This window comes from Hipposideros armiger, unplaced genomic scaffold, assembly GCF_001890085.2.
Source record: "Hipposideros armiger isolate ML-2016 unplaced genomic scaffold, ASM189008v1 scaffold_464, whole genome shotgun sequence".
NCBI classification, from domain to species: domain Eukaryota; kingdom Metazoa; phylum Chordata; class Mammalia; order Chiroptera; family Hipposideridae; genus Hipposideros; species Hipposideros armiger.
The window spans coordinates 239,202-256,419 of NW_017731814.1; positions in this window are offsets into that span (position 1 = coordinate 239,202).

Consider the following 17,218-nt stretch of genomic DNA (forward strand, 5'->3'; position numbering starts at 1 on the left):
GCCTGGGCAAGGTTCCTTTGATTTTTTTTTTTTTAGTGGGGGGTCGAGGTTTGGGGGTTTGGGGTGGCAGGGCGGCTTTCCATTCCTTTTTTCTTTTCTTTATTTTTAAATTTTAAACCAAAAACAATCTTGCAGAAGGAATCTGCTGTGAGGACCTGAGCTTACAAGTGTGAGTATTTTGCTAATCAGGTAACGCCACGTGTCTTGGCTGATGCATTTAATGATAGTCCTGCCTGAGATTATGTTGCATGTTAATGAAGTATGAGTGAGAAGGACACATAAATGACTGTAATTATGCAGTTTATCCATCCAAACCATCCTTTTCGATTTTTCTTTTCACTTTTTTTTTCCCTGCAAGATCTATTTGTGTTCATTTGGAGGGTTCCCTGTGACCTGCCCCATTTTCCCAGATGGTTAGAGCCTGTCACCATCATCATAGACAAAGGACCCCCTTAGCAACTCTCTCTAGGCAGCCCTGGGTCCCACATTCTGGGGGCTTCATCCTGCTCCCCAGTCAGGAAAAGGACTTCCCTTGACTCCCCCTCTACTACCTGGCCAATCCTGGAGCTCCCTGTCCCTCACTAGTTGTTCAGGATGTTGGTAAATGGGAACTGCAGAAACTGAGTTATGCAGGCGGCCCAGGTCCAGGTTGGACTGGGAAGGTGAAGACTGGAGGGGAGAGGAGGCAGGAGGAGCAGTTGACCGCACTAGGGAGGGGACAAGATAAGGCACAATCAGGGAGAACATGCCCTGCGGGATCCTGAGTGGAGTCAGGATTCCAAACACCCATTCCAGCCTCTTCCGTGAAGTCTACACCACATAGCCCAAAGGGGACAAAGGAAGCCAGACCAGCACCTTCTGATCCTTTCTGATTTACTTCTCTGCAGACTCCCGTGCCTTATGAAAATAGGTTTATGCTTATGGTCCTTCTCAGACCTACTACAAATTTTCTTTGCACAGGAGAAGGGTGGCCAGATCCAAAACAACCCCTCAGACTCCCTATTCTGATCTTGTTCCCTAATTTTCCTTTAAATAGGAAACAAAGCCTTTAATTGCATAATGAATCCAAAGGCTTAAGATGTGAATTTAATAGAACACAATGGTTTGGTTGCACTGTTTCAGACTGCAAATGATTTTTTGGATCTGACCACATTGTGATCTCAAGGGCCTGCAGCTGGGGACAGAAAGGGCTGCAAAATACATTTTAAAATCAGGCCTTTGTCCTTGGGACTCCCAATTAACAGAGAAAAGGAGTTAGCCCCTCCCCTCCCCACTCAGCTCCAAGATTTGGGCCTGCTTTACACCCAATGAGAGGTTGTAAACAAAACGTGAGGTTGCAGTGCTTGCTAGACATGAAAACCAGTTTGGCCCATTTGGCTCTTCCTTCATTCCCAGTCATTTCTTCAGGTTACTTCAAACGCCATTGTCTCCCCTAGCTGGACCACAGGAAACAGGAAAGAACTTGTCTCTAGTGCCTGAATTTCTTAAATAGCTTTGGGAGCAGAGGAGAAAGAATGATCCTATGGAGCAGAGCTTCTCAAAGCATGGTGTGCACAGACTCAAGGGAAGGTTCAGGAATCTGCACTTGTAATAGGTGCTGTCCATGATTCTTATGCACACCAATGTTCCAGAAGTCCTGGCAATAGAAAGAAGACATGCAAGGCACAATGTGGATGTCAGACTTTATGGAGGGAAAATAGGAGTAGGGGATGGGAGGCTGACAAAGCCCTTCTTCAGAGAACCAGAGCTGTTCTCTGGCCTGCAAGGCTATGCACGGCACCAGAACTATAACATTGGGTGATAACTGGCTACTCTTCCTATTTTCTATGGTCCCTGATACTCATCACTCCAAGCACCCACAACCTCACCCCAATCACCCACAAACTCAGGTTTTGGCCACTGGACATGAGTCCATCCTGGGACCCCAGTCTTTTGTTTCCTCACAGGCCAGATAGAGTTGAACTATGAAGCCTATTCAAAACTCTAGCCTTTCTTGGCTGATCCTCAGTGTCTCTGTTTCCCTACTTCACCACATAAGCTGTTGCCAGAATAAGCTGTTAGCTACACTTCACATAGTGGAGGGGTCAACAGAAATACATAGAGAGGCTCTGTCAGGTCCATTTTAGACTTCCAGGTTGTGACCACCCTTACCATTGAAGGTACCCGCTCCCCAGCTTCAAAACACACACACATCATATCAATTTAAAATAGACGCTCGTGTCATATTAAATATAACTTCTTTGATGTAAAAATAGGAAATCATTAAAATGTTTTGACTTTTAAAATGTATTCTTCATTTTTTTGCAATTCAAACTTTATTATGTTTATATACAACTGTTAATTGAATTGCTGTTTACAAGTTGGCTAAATTTGTCTTTTGTAAGTATTTAATAAAACTTCTTGTTCATTTTAAATTTTCTAGTTCATTATTTGGAACCAAGACTTTCCCCTCCCCCCCATGTTGCAAACTTGTTTGGGGCCTTTAAAAGCTCTTGGGGTTTGGATCCCAGTGTGGCAGGGAGGGGTCCTTGGTGGCAGAGATGTTCAGACACTAGAGGGAGGCAAGGAGAACTTGTAGTCAGAAGTGAGTCCCTTCTTTCCCTTCTTGCCTTCCAGTCTCTCTCCAGTGCCTCCTTTTGGGAGAACCTAACTGGAAACCAGATGACAAGGAAGTGTGGGAAATGTGGTGTGTGGGTTTCCACCCCCCAGTGTCCTATGGAAAACTAGCTCCATGCAGTTGGTAGCCTCCAGGTATGTTATAGGCAGGCGATAGAGGCCACAGTCCAAGAAGGCTCAGACCAAATCACGCTGATCAAATCACAAAGGCTAGTAAGTCTATTGACAACATACAGCCAGAACCAAGAGGAAAGACAAGGGTAGGTGAATCCACTTGGGAAAGGTGCAAGCAGGCTAAAATGACTGCACTATCTGAATCTTGTGTTTTACTCAGTATAGTTGGAAGGACCAGAATTGAGGGTAAATCAGGGAGGAGAACATGGAAGATGCTTGGAACCAACATATGCTCGCTGTATTGGGAGACACAAGGGCGAGTAGGCTTGGCCACACGTCTGCTTGCACAGCACGTCAGTGATCTGGGCAACGGTCCCTTTGCCAGCATTTCTGGAACAGAGCATACAGGGGCCAAAATGGTGTCACTAATAGGTAAACTTAGGGACGACTGGGCTTTTGCCCCAAGGTGGCATGCTCTGTACCTTATGACTTACGGCTTGATCTTTCTGTGCTTTTCTCTCTGTAAGGAACACTCTCGTTTTCCTCCGTTCTTTTTATAATATATTCCATTTACTCTATTCTTACATGCCCTACAGATTACAAACTTACTACCTGTTTTTAGCATATCTGAATTCTGCCTATGTCTCACAACCTACTTGCTTACTTATTATCTATAGTTAATACATCTGATGAATTTCACCCAGCCTATTTGCTTTTCTTGTCCTCTGTAGCAGAATTCAATATTCTCATGTAATAGAGCGAACACACATTATACCCGGCATTACAGAGAAGAGCATAGAAGCATGCTGTTGGAACAGAGAGATGCAGGGTAAATAACTGGCACCAATCCAGTTTCATATATTTTTCATACAGATGTAACCACTTTTCTGGCTCTGTTTCCTCAGCAGCCTGTCCTTTCCCTACTGGTCTGAAATGGCATTTTTGTCCTATGCCAATATTTCATATTTATGTGGGCCTGTTTCTGGGCTCTCTACCCACTGATCACCGTATGTATCCCAGTGCTTTTATCATTGCCTTATTTACTGCCTCTTCAAATAAGTACTGACGTGGGTAGAGTAATTGAAGACTCATTTTCTTCAGAAAAGCAGGCTGGCTATTCTTGGCTCTTTACTCTTCTACGTATGTTAGAATTTGCTTATCAGGCACCTCCCTCAAATAATCTTTTGGATTTTGATAAAAAATTCTCTAAATAATTTGAGAAAACTGAATCTTTCATTCAGTCAACGTGGCATAGGTCTCCACTGATTAGGTCTTCTTTAAAGTTTATGATTTTCCCTGTCATAGTTTTAATTAATCTTTTTTTAGATTCATTCCTAGGTTATTGATGTCCTCGAATGCTATTGATGGTTATTGATGTCCTCTAAGATACTATAAACAGTATCTGCTTTTTAATGATTTTTGTTGCTGGTGTATGAAAATATAGTTCATTGTTTTATTTAATCTTTTATTGTACTACCTTATTATTCTCTTATTATTTCTAAGTATTTATAGATTCTTCAGGATTTTCCATGAAAATGATCATATCGACTGCAAATAGTGATAATTTTATTTTTTCTTTCCAATTCTTCTCCCTCTCAATTATTTATTTTTATTTATTAATTTTTTTTAAAGAATTTTATTGGGGAATTGGGGGATGGGAACAGTGCTGGGGAATTGGAGGAAGGGGAACAGACAAGTTTCTGTCTTATTGTTCTTCAATCTAGTTGTGGAGGACGTTGCTTCACTGGCCCAAGTTGGCACCATCATTGTGCTCTTCGCCGGGTGAGGCAGATCAGTCACAGGCTTCTGGACGGCCGCTCACTGCGGCTGCTGGCCGATCACACTGGCTGCTCACACTGGCTGCTGGCCTCTCACACTGGCTGCTCACACTGGCTGCTGGCTACACACGGTAGCCCATGGCAACCCACTGCCACGGGCTGCAGTCTACACCATCGCAGGCGACTCAGGGCAGCCCAGCTCCAGGTTGAGCTGTTGTTCAGCATCTTAGCTGTAGAGGGCAGTGTCACTGGCCGTCATATATGGGATCCGAACTGGGGCCCTCTGGTGTCCCAAGCCAGTTCTTAACCATCGCGCCACTCGGCCGGCCCTCAATTACTTTTTTTAAAGTGAATGTACTGGCAAGAACATCTGCTACAAGGATGAAAGACGCGTGGTAACCCAGTACATCCTTGCCTCATTCCAGATTTTAAAGGTTAATATTCTAATGTTTCCCTACTTAAGAGTTCATTTGCTTAATTTTTATATGTGCTTTTTATCATCCTAAAGAAATTTCCTTCTACTCCTAATTTACTAAAATATTTCTTTCTTTAATAATAAACATGATTTTTTAAATGTCTCATCTATACCTACTTAAATGATATATGGTTTTTCTCCTTTAATATGGTGGTGTAGTGAATCACATTTATAGATTTCTAACATTAAATCAACTTTGCATTAAACCCAACTTTGTCATGGCTTATCACCACTTTTACACGCTGTAGAATTTAATTTGCTAATCCAAATTACTTAACCATTTTTGCTTCTATATCCATAAATGAAATGGGCCTGTAATTTTACCTTCACCATTGTGTCATTGTCTGATTCTGGCATTGGTGTTATGAAATCCTTATAAAATGAGTTGGAGAGTATGTCTTTTTTTTTTTTTTCTATTCTCAGGAAGAATTTTTTTAAATATTGGGGTGATCACTTCCTTCAAGTCTTCTTGGAACCTGCCTATGAAGTCATTTGGGCCTGGTATTTATTGTGGGACTATTTTAAAACATTGTTTTCATGTCTGTAATTATTCTAAGAGTTCTCAGTTTTAAAAAATTACCTCTTGAGTAAATGTTATTTTCCTAGGAAATTATGTATTTATCAAAGTTTCCAAATTGTTGTTGATAAAATTCCTTTTGTCTCATTAATCTGTACTTTATCTAGAGTCTGTCCCCATTTTCATCCATATCATTACTTGTTTGTGAAAACTTGTGTCTTCATCTGTTACAAATATTTAAGTTACAAAAGTTTGCAAATTACTTAGAGATGTATATGTACATACGTCTACTCTGTATGTATACATATATTAAAATCTCCAAGTGGGTTGAAGATTGTTATTACGTTAAGAAAACACCCTTCTTTTGCCCTTGAGCCAGTGGGGCTGTTCCCTAGAAGGGAGTGAGCTAGGGCTGACCACCGCAGGCAAGCGCGAGAGATCATCAGTTGCCACCTTTTGAAGGTCTCTTGGGATATCATTAAAGATAAAAATGTAATGATTTCAGAAAAGAGGCATAAAGTGCAATGCCTCATTTCTCCCTCCCCTCCGAGCATTGGCCTAGAGCTGCTGCCTAAGGGAGAAAGCTTCTGGGTAAGAGAGGACGATGTGGCATTTCAGCTAGACCTGCACATAATCCACAGACTTTCTGTGCATACAGCTGCGAAGAACTGGTGATATGACATGTGAGTGGGGACAAGTGCTTCACAGTATGATGCTGTTTTGTTGTCAGAAGTGGGAAGAGGTCAGCGTGTGACGTCATAATATGCAACACACACACACACACACACACACACACACACACACACACTGATTATCTCTGGGTGGTGCAGTTATGGGTACATTTCACTTTTTTTTCTTCATTTCTGTATGCAGCATGCCCATTTGGTTTTTTACAATAACTGTGTGTTTCTTTAAAAAAATAAAATAAATAATGCTAGTTTCATTTTGAAAAGGAAAAAGATGTGGTGATTATTAGTTATTGTAGTCCTTCCCTTTAGAGTTTTGAAGACCTGGGTTGTCTATGGGAGCACCTGTGTGATAGCTGAAAATAGCTTGGCGAAAGGGTGAAAAAGTCAGCTATGAGGGCAACTTAGGTAAAGGTCCTTTAAGTCCCAGGAAACAGCTCTGAGAAGGGGTTAGAATTCTATTGTTTGCAAATATGTGTCTGTACTTCTGGTTTTGTCTTTGTGTCTTTTCGAGGCTTTCAATAAATCTTCCTGACAGTGCCGGCCTATCTCAGCATTGCTCACGAGTGCTACTGGACAGCATTTCTCTTTCCATTGAAGGCAGAGTATCAAAGGGGATCTCAGCTACCCTGGGGGTGGAGATGTGGTCGATTCAAGAAAATTCCAAGATGAAGGATTTATTTGGAGAAACAAAAGTGGATCTACTTGAAAAACTGTCCTCCTTACTTGGAAATTCTCTCTCCAGTGCTATCTGAAGGTAGGTGTAGGGAAGCAATTTCTCACAAGAGGGTCCAGGAATCCGCCTCAAAGGGCTAGATCATCTTGGACCCAATACTGCATCTAGTCCATGGGCCAACAGGCTATAAAATCCAGGGACCCATTAGGCTTTGTCTCTGGAAACCCAAATGGAGAGCTTTAATGACATATTTTATGGAAGTCACAGCAAAGGGGGTGGCTATTTTTAACTTGGAGCAGGAAAACGTGGCTGGAAAGGAAACATCTGTCCCAAACTGTTGATTCTTGCACGTTATATAGACGTCTTTTCTCTCTTGAAAACATCAAAAGTAAAATAAGGTGTTTGGTCCAGGCCTGGTTCTGGAAGAAAAAGGCAGTGTTTCTCGCTTCTTGTTTCTTCCACTTCTTATCTGCTAAATTGGGCCTGTGGCCTGGAAGAGACTGCCTGGGTGGCACAGGGTGTGGAAATGGCTCAAGGACAGCCCAATTCCTAGGAATTTTTTGAACCCCTTCTAGTTTAGCATCTTCATCCAAGATGGCTCCACCCTTTAGGGTTTAAATTTTGCAGACTCCCCCAATGGGAGTCACCAGATGTCTTGTGCTCAGATATAAGAACCTCTGAGTGCTGGACACTTCTCTTGGCAGTTCTGGCTGCTGGTCTCTGAGCAGAGAAGTCATTCTTCTAGGGACAGCAAGAAAGTTTCCTTTCTTCCAAGGCATGCCGGCCTCTTTCATGCCTGACTGGGGGGGGGGGGGGGGGGGGGAAGGGGGCAAGTGTAAGCCTGCAAAGTTTCAGAGACATCTTTCTGCCTCAGCAGAAGTATTTTCCCATCATTTCTGAGTACACAGAGCAAGGCTGAATTGACCCATCAGATGCTCAGGATGGATTATCTGAGGGGGAGGCAGGGTTGCGGCAGATAGCACAGCTCAGAGCCAGCAGCACTATCCACACAGACTTTGGGGATGTAAATGGCTCCCCTTCGAGTGGCTGGAGGTGGAGAGGAGGAGGAGGAGCAAAACAGAGTGTGTAGTTGGTTGAGGGGCTCCGTCTTTGTCTTGGAAAACCGATCCAAGTAGTTCTGTGTTCTTTCTTACTCCCATTTCTCTCTCTCTCTCTCTCTCTCTCTCTCTCTCTCTCTCTCTCTCTCTCTCTCTTTCTCTTCCCCCTGCTTCCTGGTTATAGTCAAAGACGGGACCAGGAGAGAAACACTTTTCTTTTCCAGATTGAGTAGAGAGTTGCCAGGAGAAATGACAAGGGAAGAGGAAAAAGAAAAGAGACTGCGGGGACCCACTCCTTCCCTCTCCTGGTACACTCCCAGCAGAGCAGTGTCAGAGCAGCAGGACTTGGAGGGTGTGAAACGAGGTTGCCAAATTTCATGAGTCTCTAAAAAGATCCATATGTCTGGGCTGCACCAAATTTCTGAGCTAGGGAGGGGCCGATAACATCATCTGCTGGATGGGGGTACTGTTCTCCTCCTTTGGGGAAGATTGCATGTCAGCTTGACTTGAGGCTGTCAGACTCATGATGGCCCAGGTTGGGAACTCAGGGTGCAAGTGTTTGGGGTGTGGAAGAAGGGAGGGGGGCAGGGAGTAGAGCAAATAGGAAAGATGAAGTTTCTAAGCTAGAATCCCTAAGACATCTTGTAGGGAAGGAGTTTGGCAGCCCCAAAATATTGAGATTTCTTTGAAAATTCTTCCCATGCCAGTAGAGTTTTCGGGGAGCCACTGTGCAGACAGATGCCAGACCATTTGCCTACTTTGTGGGAAGTCTTAGACTCCTTATACTCACAACTCACCCTCCAGAGCCAAGGGAGTCACTCTCTTCCCCCTCACTTCTTTAACTTCCAAACTGCAGCTTCCTTTGTCCTGCAGGGTGGCAGATGGTACACAGCTGTGGGACACATCTGGTTTTGCAAGGATCAGAAGAAGGCACAAAGGCCAGCTGAAATCCCAAAGGCTACCCTTGGAGGCATGTCTCCAAAGATTTGGGGTGGCGCCCTGACGCTCTCCCCAGATCCCATTTTGGACAGACTTCATGTTTTTCCTTAGCCTTCCACGCCTCCTCTCCATCCATTCCAGCTTCAACTGGTTTAGACAGAGATAATTTTGTGAGTGGCCAGGCAGCTGCTTCCCAGATGTATGTTTTCTCCAGAGATGGTCATATCCAAACTGAGGAGCATTGGAAGGATTAGCTGGGGACAGTAGGAACAGGGCCTGGGAGATTCCTCTGAGCATGTATTGACCTAGGGGAGCAAGTCCAGAGACCAACTAAAGACCCCATGGTAAAGCCAGAGGATTGGAACTGGCGAGAGAGTGGCAGGGTTCTGGAGTGTTCTCAGCTCTTCTCCGTAAAAATCTGTTTCCAAACACGTTTTACTACATTTGCCAGATAACATGACTCATTTAGTGTGTGCATGTGTGTACGTGTGTATGAGTGCACATGTGTGTATGTGTGTGTAAATGTGTGTGTTGCACATGCGTGCATGCATGTGTGTATGTGTGTGTGTATGTATATGTATGTGTATACATGTGTGTTTCCTTGACAAGTAGAACACAGTGTTTTCTAGGGAGGCCTTGAATCTACCTCTTCTCTGAATCTCTGTTGCTCCTGCATTTCTCACCTGGAATATCAGTAGCCTCTACTCTGGTCTCCCTGTGGCCATTCTTGAGTTTCTCCTTTTTATTCTTCACACAGCAGGCAGAGATGATGTATTCAAAATTAAAACCAGACCATTTCATTCCCCTGCTGAAAACCCTTCAATGACTTCTCTTTGCTCTAAAATAAAACCCAAACTCATCACCATGGCTGATAAGACCCGAAGGGGCTGGATTCCAAATCACCTTTCAGCTTCCTCTCCTAGACTCACCTTGTTGATCAGTCTCTCCACCATGCTGGCTGTTTGGGGGTCCTTAAGCTAGCCAAGGTTATTGCCAACCTCAAGTCTTTACCCACGCTGTCCCTTTGCCTGACTGCCCCTCTTCCTGCTTACTTTCTGTAAACTGGCTCCTCGTCCTTTGGTTCCCTGACCACCCAACTGAATCAAGTCCTCCTGTCAGTGTCTTCTAGTCTCACTCACAGCCTCCACCTCTGAACCACTCATTCACGGTGTAAGTCACATTTTATAGTCATACGTTCACTTGTTTGTTACCTGTCCCCATTTGACTGTGAGAAACACCAGGGCAGAAACCATATGTATTTTGTGCCCTGTAATAACAGACACTGAATATTTACTGAATGCATGAATGAACTGTCTTTATCTTTGTTTGAATATCCTCTACTGTTCCTTTTTCTTTTCACATATCAGTCAAATAAAATGTTGTAATGTTAGGGACTGACATAGAATTATCATATACTATTATAGTCATTTCATATAAACAAGGTCATTTTTATAACCTCAAGATAAGAAGAGCATAAACTCAAAAGAAAGCCCTTTCCACAAAGGCAAAATTGGTAATCTTATCCTATATTTTTTCATTTTACTAAAGACTTGTGAAAATGTTGTCACAGGTAGCCCATGTTCCTCTCACTGGCATTTGGAAACCTCGGCATGATCTTACAGCTCCTACAACATTTGCCCCCACCCAACAGTGGTTAGTGTTCTGAGTCAGGCCCTCAATGTCCAGGTGGATCTGCACAATTCACTTCCGCTCTCTGGGGCTCCGTTCGGGCATCTGTAGAATAATAGGGTTCTACGGAGGAATTGAGATGGTTGCTAAGGTGCCTCCCAGGTTGAACTGTACCCACAGACTGACCTATAAGAGGGAGGCTGAGCAATGCTCGCTGCAGAAGGGATGAAGAGGTGGCCTGTATCTGAGCCATAAACTGCTGCTGGGTGAGGGGAGCGTGGTGGTCATTTCCTTGTGTGAGGGGCAGCCAAGGGAGAGCGGGGAAGCAGTCAGAGTGGGTGGCTAGTTCCTGTCTCTGACCCTTGGGGCAGTGTCTGTAGCTCCTGCCAGGCTCCCACACCTTGGCTAAGAATAGCTCAGCTCCTTCCTGCTGCCCGGCAGTCCTCCGGAGCCCAGAGGAAAGAGAGCTGGGCTATCCAACCTCAGGCTGGGCTGTCCCTTCCGGCGATTCTCTCCTCCGCTCTGGGGATCAAAGGGCCACCAGGGATTGCTGTTCTAGTTTCTGATGTTACCAGCTAATAATAGTGCTGTGGTATGCAGGGAAGGGTGGCATTCAGGCCACCCCTGAAGGGTGGTGGGGTGCTGGGGACCTTGGAACTGAAAATGACCAATTCTGGGAGCCAAGGGTTGGGACTATGTGTGTTTGGAGGAATGGAGGAGTATCGGAGGTCTTCCAGGTAAGCTACGGTTACATCAGAGAGTGTCAGACTAAGGTCCTGAGGTTCTGGTTCCCTCCTGGTTCTGACTGAGTGGGACCAAGGTGGGGCCTGGACACGTGCATGGATACCCAGCTCCACAGCTGCCTGAGGCAGGTGGCCTGGAGAAACAACCAGCGACAGAGATTTACCAGTCCGGGAAACAGGTCCCTGTGTGAGGGACTGGCCACGTTCTGGCTCCTGAAGGGACTTTAGGACCACTCCTAGGCCCCAGTGACTGGATGAGTTTATAATTTATCATCCAAACAGGAATGTTTTTGACAGTGAAAGATGACGTTATTAATAACTATTCCAGGGCAGCAAGCATAAATGAAGACAGTCCTGGGAAAACCACTACATCTGACCCCTGGGTGTCTATGTTCTCCTCTCCCTAGATTTCGCCATAAGAGATGAAATGGAACAGATAAAGGAAGAGCTTTAGATATTGATGACCACAGAAATCAAAGGATTATGACCAAGCTTCCTTGCATTTCACAGGTCCCATCCTTCATCAATCCAGAGGAGGTTAATTATAGTCACAGAGGAGTTGTGCTCCAGAACTAGGAAAGAAAGGAAGACCTTCTCAGGAAGTTCCATTGCTTGTTTGGGGTGGGGGACTGCCTGGATGAAGAGATAAGCTGCGCTGATGAGCCAAAAGCAGTCTTGTTCATTGGTTTTCTGCAGCTGAAATCCTGAGCTTGTATTGTAGCAACCCCCAGAGAGAACCCCTGCACCTTCTTTTATTCCAAAATAACGTCAGCTCCCAGTGACCTGTCCACAATCTATACCGCTCACTTGAATGAACAGGTCCATTGTTGATTCATTAGTGAACATGTCAGGAACGGACCATACGTTATGTGCCAGCTTCTGTGTTAATTTCTAGAAAGGTAAAAACAAACAGAGCAGTAGTCCCACCTCTTCAGGAACGTAGTCTAGCAATGTGCAGAGAGATGGAGCGAAGCTGCTTTGGTGAGGAAGCCTGTTCCAGAGCCTCCTTTTCAGAGTCCATGAAGACTTGCACAACCTCCCTTTAAACAGGTGACGGTTGTCCATACAGCAACAACCTTTCTACAATGACGATGAAATTTACCGAGAGGCATTTTGGAGTATTAGTTAGGAGAATAGGTTGGACCTGGATTTGGATTCTGGCTCTACTAACTCACAAATTGTGCACTCTTCAGCAAGTTACTTAAGTCAGAAAGTAGGATGTCTAAAACTTGAATGTGCACACAAATTGGGGACCTTGTCAAAATGCAGATTCTGATTCAAGAGGTCTGGGCTGGAACCCAAGAGTCGGTGTTTTTCACAAGCTCCCAGGTGGTATCAATGCTGCTGGTCTGAGGACCACAGTTTGAGTAGCAAGGGCACAGACGTTAAAAGATCAAGTAAGTGCTGAGCGTGGTGCTGACAAATGGTTAAGCCATATTCCCGATCAATGTGCTGTTACTATTCAAACAAATTGTTAAAATGTTCACTTATTGTCATTTAAATAGCTCCCCATAAATTACTTATTATCATAACTTTAAAAAATTTCATATGTTAGCGAAACACTCCTTGTTAAACCTCTTGGGTACCACATGAAGCCAGTCCTTTTCACAATGGCATGGGGAAATCAGAAGACAATGTTAAAATCCCAGAAGAGAGAAATGGAAGATTAAGAATTTGTTTCTAATATCAACCCCAAACTCTCCTGATGTGAAGGGTGGTGGGAATGTTTACTGAAATGTCACATCTCTCCTGTAGAATATGGATACTGTGAAGGCGTCACTCTCAGACCCAATACTAACAGTAAAGACAGAAAACAAAGGTGAAGCTATCAAAAACATGATTAAAGTCTAGATATGGTTTGCTATCTTTGGTGGTTTTCAGATATGGCCCCAATTCGTTGACACCCCTACCATTGAGAGACAGGCTCCATGACCCCCTCGCCTTAAATCTGAGCGAGCTTGTGACTTCCTCAACTAATAGAATATGTTGGGAATACTGCTGTGTGATTTTGAGACTAGATCAAAAAACTCTCTGCGGCGTTTTCCTTTTTCTTTTGGTATGTATGCTCTTCTGACATGCTCCCACCCCTGGAACACAGCTGCCGCATACCACATGGAGGGCCCCATCTAGACTCTGGCTGACAGACTCAGCTGAGCCCAACCTTTCAGTCATCCTGGATCAGGCACCAGGCATATAAATGATGGAGCCTTCAGCCATTCCAGTTTCCCATCTGAGGCCCCAGACCTGGTGGAGCAGAGACAAGCCCTTCCCACAGAATTCACGAATGTAATAAAATGCTAGTTGTTTTATGCCAATATGTTCGGGGTGATTTGTTACTCAGCTGTAAATAATTCAAACATCAGCAACATTTTTTTTTTCATTTAGAGTAAGAAAATATAGATATGGTATTAAAAAAAATTAAAGTTTATCTTGAGCCCTTACTTCTAAATGTTAAATATTATTTGCTGTAAAGTTAATAATCCATCAGGTTTTTTTGTTGTTTATTTTTTACTGTGGTAAAATACACATAGTGTAAAATTTACTATGAGTGACATTTAGTACATTCACATTGTTGTGCTAACATCACCACTATCTAGCTCCAGAACGTTTTCATCACCCCAAAAGGAAACCCCATAACCATGAAGCAGTCAGTTGCCATTGCCCTTCCCTTCAGCTCCTGGCAACCACGAATCTGCTTTCTGTCTGTATGGATTTGCCCTATTCTGAATATCCCATAAAAATGGAAAGCTACAATGGATAGCAAGTAAACATCAACTCTAACACTTTAAATTCTGTGATTAAGTATTACGTTATTAGAAGAGGATTAAATAGTGGGGAAATAATCGGGCTTTGGAATCAGACAGACATGGATTTGAATGCCAAATTTAAAACTTAACAGATGTGTGAAAGGCAGGTGGGCTTACTTTTCCATATCTCAGTTGTCTAATCTATTAAATGGGATAATATCTACTGTATAGAGGTTGTGGGAGATATTGCATAAAAATAATTATAGCACATAAATCATAGTTATTATTCCCTAAAGATCCCTGGAGAAAAATGTGCCCTGGGAAGTACAAGTGCATATAGAATGGGAACCTAAGCAACCTGTGCTAGGGGAGATAGAAAGGTTTCTGAACAAGCCATCTCCTAAGTTCATCCTTAACATGAGTAAGAGCAAAGAGGTTAAATATTTTCAGATTTTAGAATTTTAAATTTTTCCTAAAACAACTTTGGAGACAGATCTAGGAGTATAAAAAAGTCTTAAAAAAAAGTAATTTTCTAAAATGGATACGTAAATTCAAAGAGCCAATAATAACTAACACAATATTGAAGAGAAACAAAGCTTGAGGTCTTATATTATATTATTCTATATCAAGATCAATTGTGAAGATCTAGTAATTCAGGTCATGTGGTTTGGAAACAAGGCCAGACAAACTGGTGACTCGGACAAAAAAAAGCGTTCAGAAATATAGCCACCTGAATCTGATAACCTGATTTATAACAAAGGTGACAACTCAGACATTATGAAGAATACAGACAAGAAAGAGGGAAGTGTGAGAACAAGGAAAGAGAGTATCATAGAACCAAGAGACAAAAGTGTTTCAGGGAGCGGGAAGAGATCAACAGTGTCAAATACAGCAGATGTCCATTAAACTGAACAGTTACTTTGAATTTGACTTTCAAGGGATGGCTGTAACCCAAGTGTGAGCTCTTCCAGCAAAGTGGACATGAACCAGATTGTAGTGGTTCACAGAGTGAGTGGAAATGATGGGATAGAGGAAAGAAGTATTAGGCTGCTCCTCTAAGACCTCTGGGTGGGAAGGGAGGCAAGGAATTCACAGCAAGGATTCCTTATTTATTTATTTATTTATTTATTTATTTATTTATTTATTTATTTATTTATTGTATTAAGGATAGTAGAGACTTGAGTATGGCTAAAAGCTGAGAACACAGTGAAAGTTGAGAGGCAGGGTAAAACATACATGCCATGAAGATATATTATATTGCTGTTCCAGAGGAAATTCAGTGTGTTCCAGGGGAGAAAAGAATGAGTCAAGAATAACACGTGGATAAGCTGTATTTTATGATTCTTTAAATGTCTCCAGAAACTGTTATATTAACATTTCAGTTAAATGGCCTCAATTCTTGGACATACTCAGTTATATGTCGAAGGCCTTAAAAAACTGCTTAAAAAATATATTTTGAAATATTTCAGGCATAAAAGGGGCTGTAAAAAGTGATGGAAAGGAGCTGAGTCTTCCACTCACCTTAAGAAATAGAACACTATCAGTCCAATTGAAGACCCCTTGTACCCCATTTCTGATCAGACTCCTCCTCTCCCCTCTCCCTGACTTTGGTGTTTATATTTCTGAGCTTTTCTTTGGACTTATAATGCATTTGTATTTATCTCTAAGTTATAGGTATTGTTTAACCCATTTGTATATTTTAAATAAATGGCATCATACTGCATGTATTCTGTAACTTGGTTTTATCCCTCAATATTTTTGTGATATTTATTTGTGTTGACACATGTAGCTCCAGTTTATCCATTTCTAGTGATGTATAGTATTCCATTATATGGATATTTCATAATTTATCTTCTCTCCTATTGGTGAATATTTCCAGTATTTTCCAATTACAAACACTGACATAAACTTTCTTACATGTTACCTTGTACACATGTGCAAGAAAATATTTATAGTACATACACACCTAGGGGTAAGATTGCTGGACCTACTCAACTTTAGTAAATATTAGCAAATTGTTCTCTAATGTGGTTGTTCCTATCTAACAGTTGTGGCAAAGTCTCGGCTATTATCTCTTCAAATATTTCCCCTGCCCCATATGCTCAGTGCTTTCTTTCTAAAGCTCTGATTGGATACTTATTAGAACTTCTTAATCTATTTCTCTTTCATATTTTCTACATTTTTTACTATCTGAACTGCATTTTAGATAAGTTTTTAATTTCTATTTTACCATTCAACTAATTCTATTAATTCTCTCTTTAGCTGCATTTTATTGTAAGTCCCTATAAATATGGTTTATGTATTTAAAAAATATATATTTAAATTTTTCAGTCTTTTAGTCTTATGTTGTAAAATATTAATTCATCAATACACACTCAACGATTGGGTTGCTTCAAGAGAATGTTTTCAGGGTGTTAAATGTTTATTAGTTATATGTTACAATATCTCTCCCAGTCTGTGACTTGCCTTTTTTTTTTAATGATCTCTTTTGTTGTATAGAAGTTTTAAATCATAAAGTCGTTGAATTTATTGATCTTTTCCTTTATCATTTGCACCTTTTGTATCTTGTATAAGAAATTCTTTCCTACATTATAATTTTAAAGACATTTTCCTATAATTTTGGCCAAAAATCTTAAATTTTGCTTTTCACATTGAGTCTTAATCAAACTGGATTTGATATTGGTGTTGTATTGATGTTGAGATCCAGTGGTGTCATTTTGCTTGAGGCTAATTGACCTGGCCATAATTAATTGTCTATCATATCCTTACCTTAAATGCCACTTTGATCTTAGATACATTTTCCATATATGTATGAGTGTATTCCTGGGTTCTCTATTCCATCACTGATATTTCTGTCTTTGTGCCAATATTTCACTGTTGTAATTACTATAGCTTCAAAGTAAGTTTTGATATAGAGAAGGTAGGGCTAATCCCCTCCACCTTGTTCTTTTTCTTCAAAAACATCTTGACTATTATTGAGTTTTACTCTTTCATATAAATTTCAGAATCGGCTCACCCAGAAAATCCATTTTGGGTTTTTTATTATGTATACTTTTTATGTAAACAACCATATCGACTGTGAATGTGACAGTTTTATATCTTTCTTTACATTTCTTACAATATTATTTCTTTGTCTTTCCATACTGCAATAGCCAGAACAGGAAGTACTGTACAATGTTCAATATAAGCAGTGATACTAGACATCTTTGCTCTGTTCCTGATTTTAAAAGAAATGCTTCT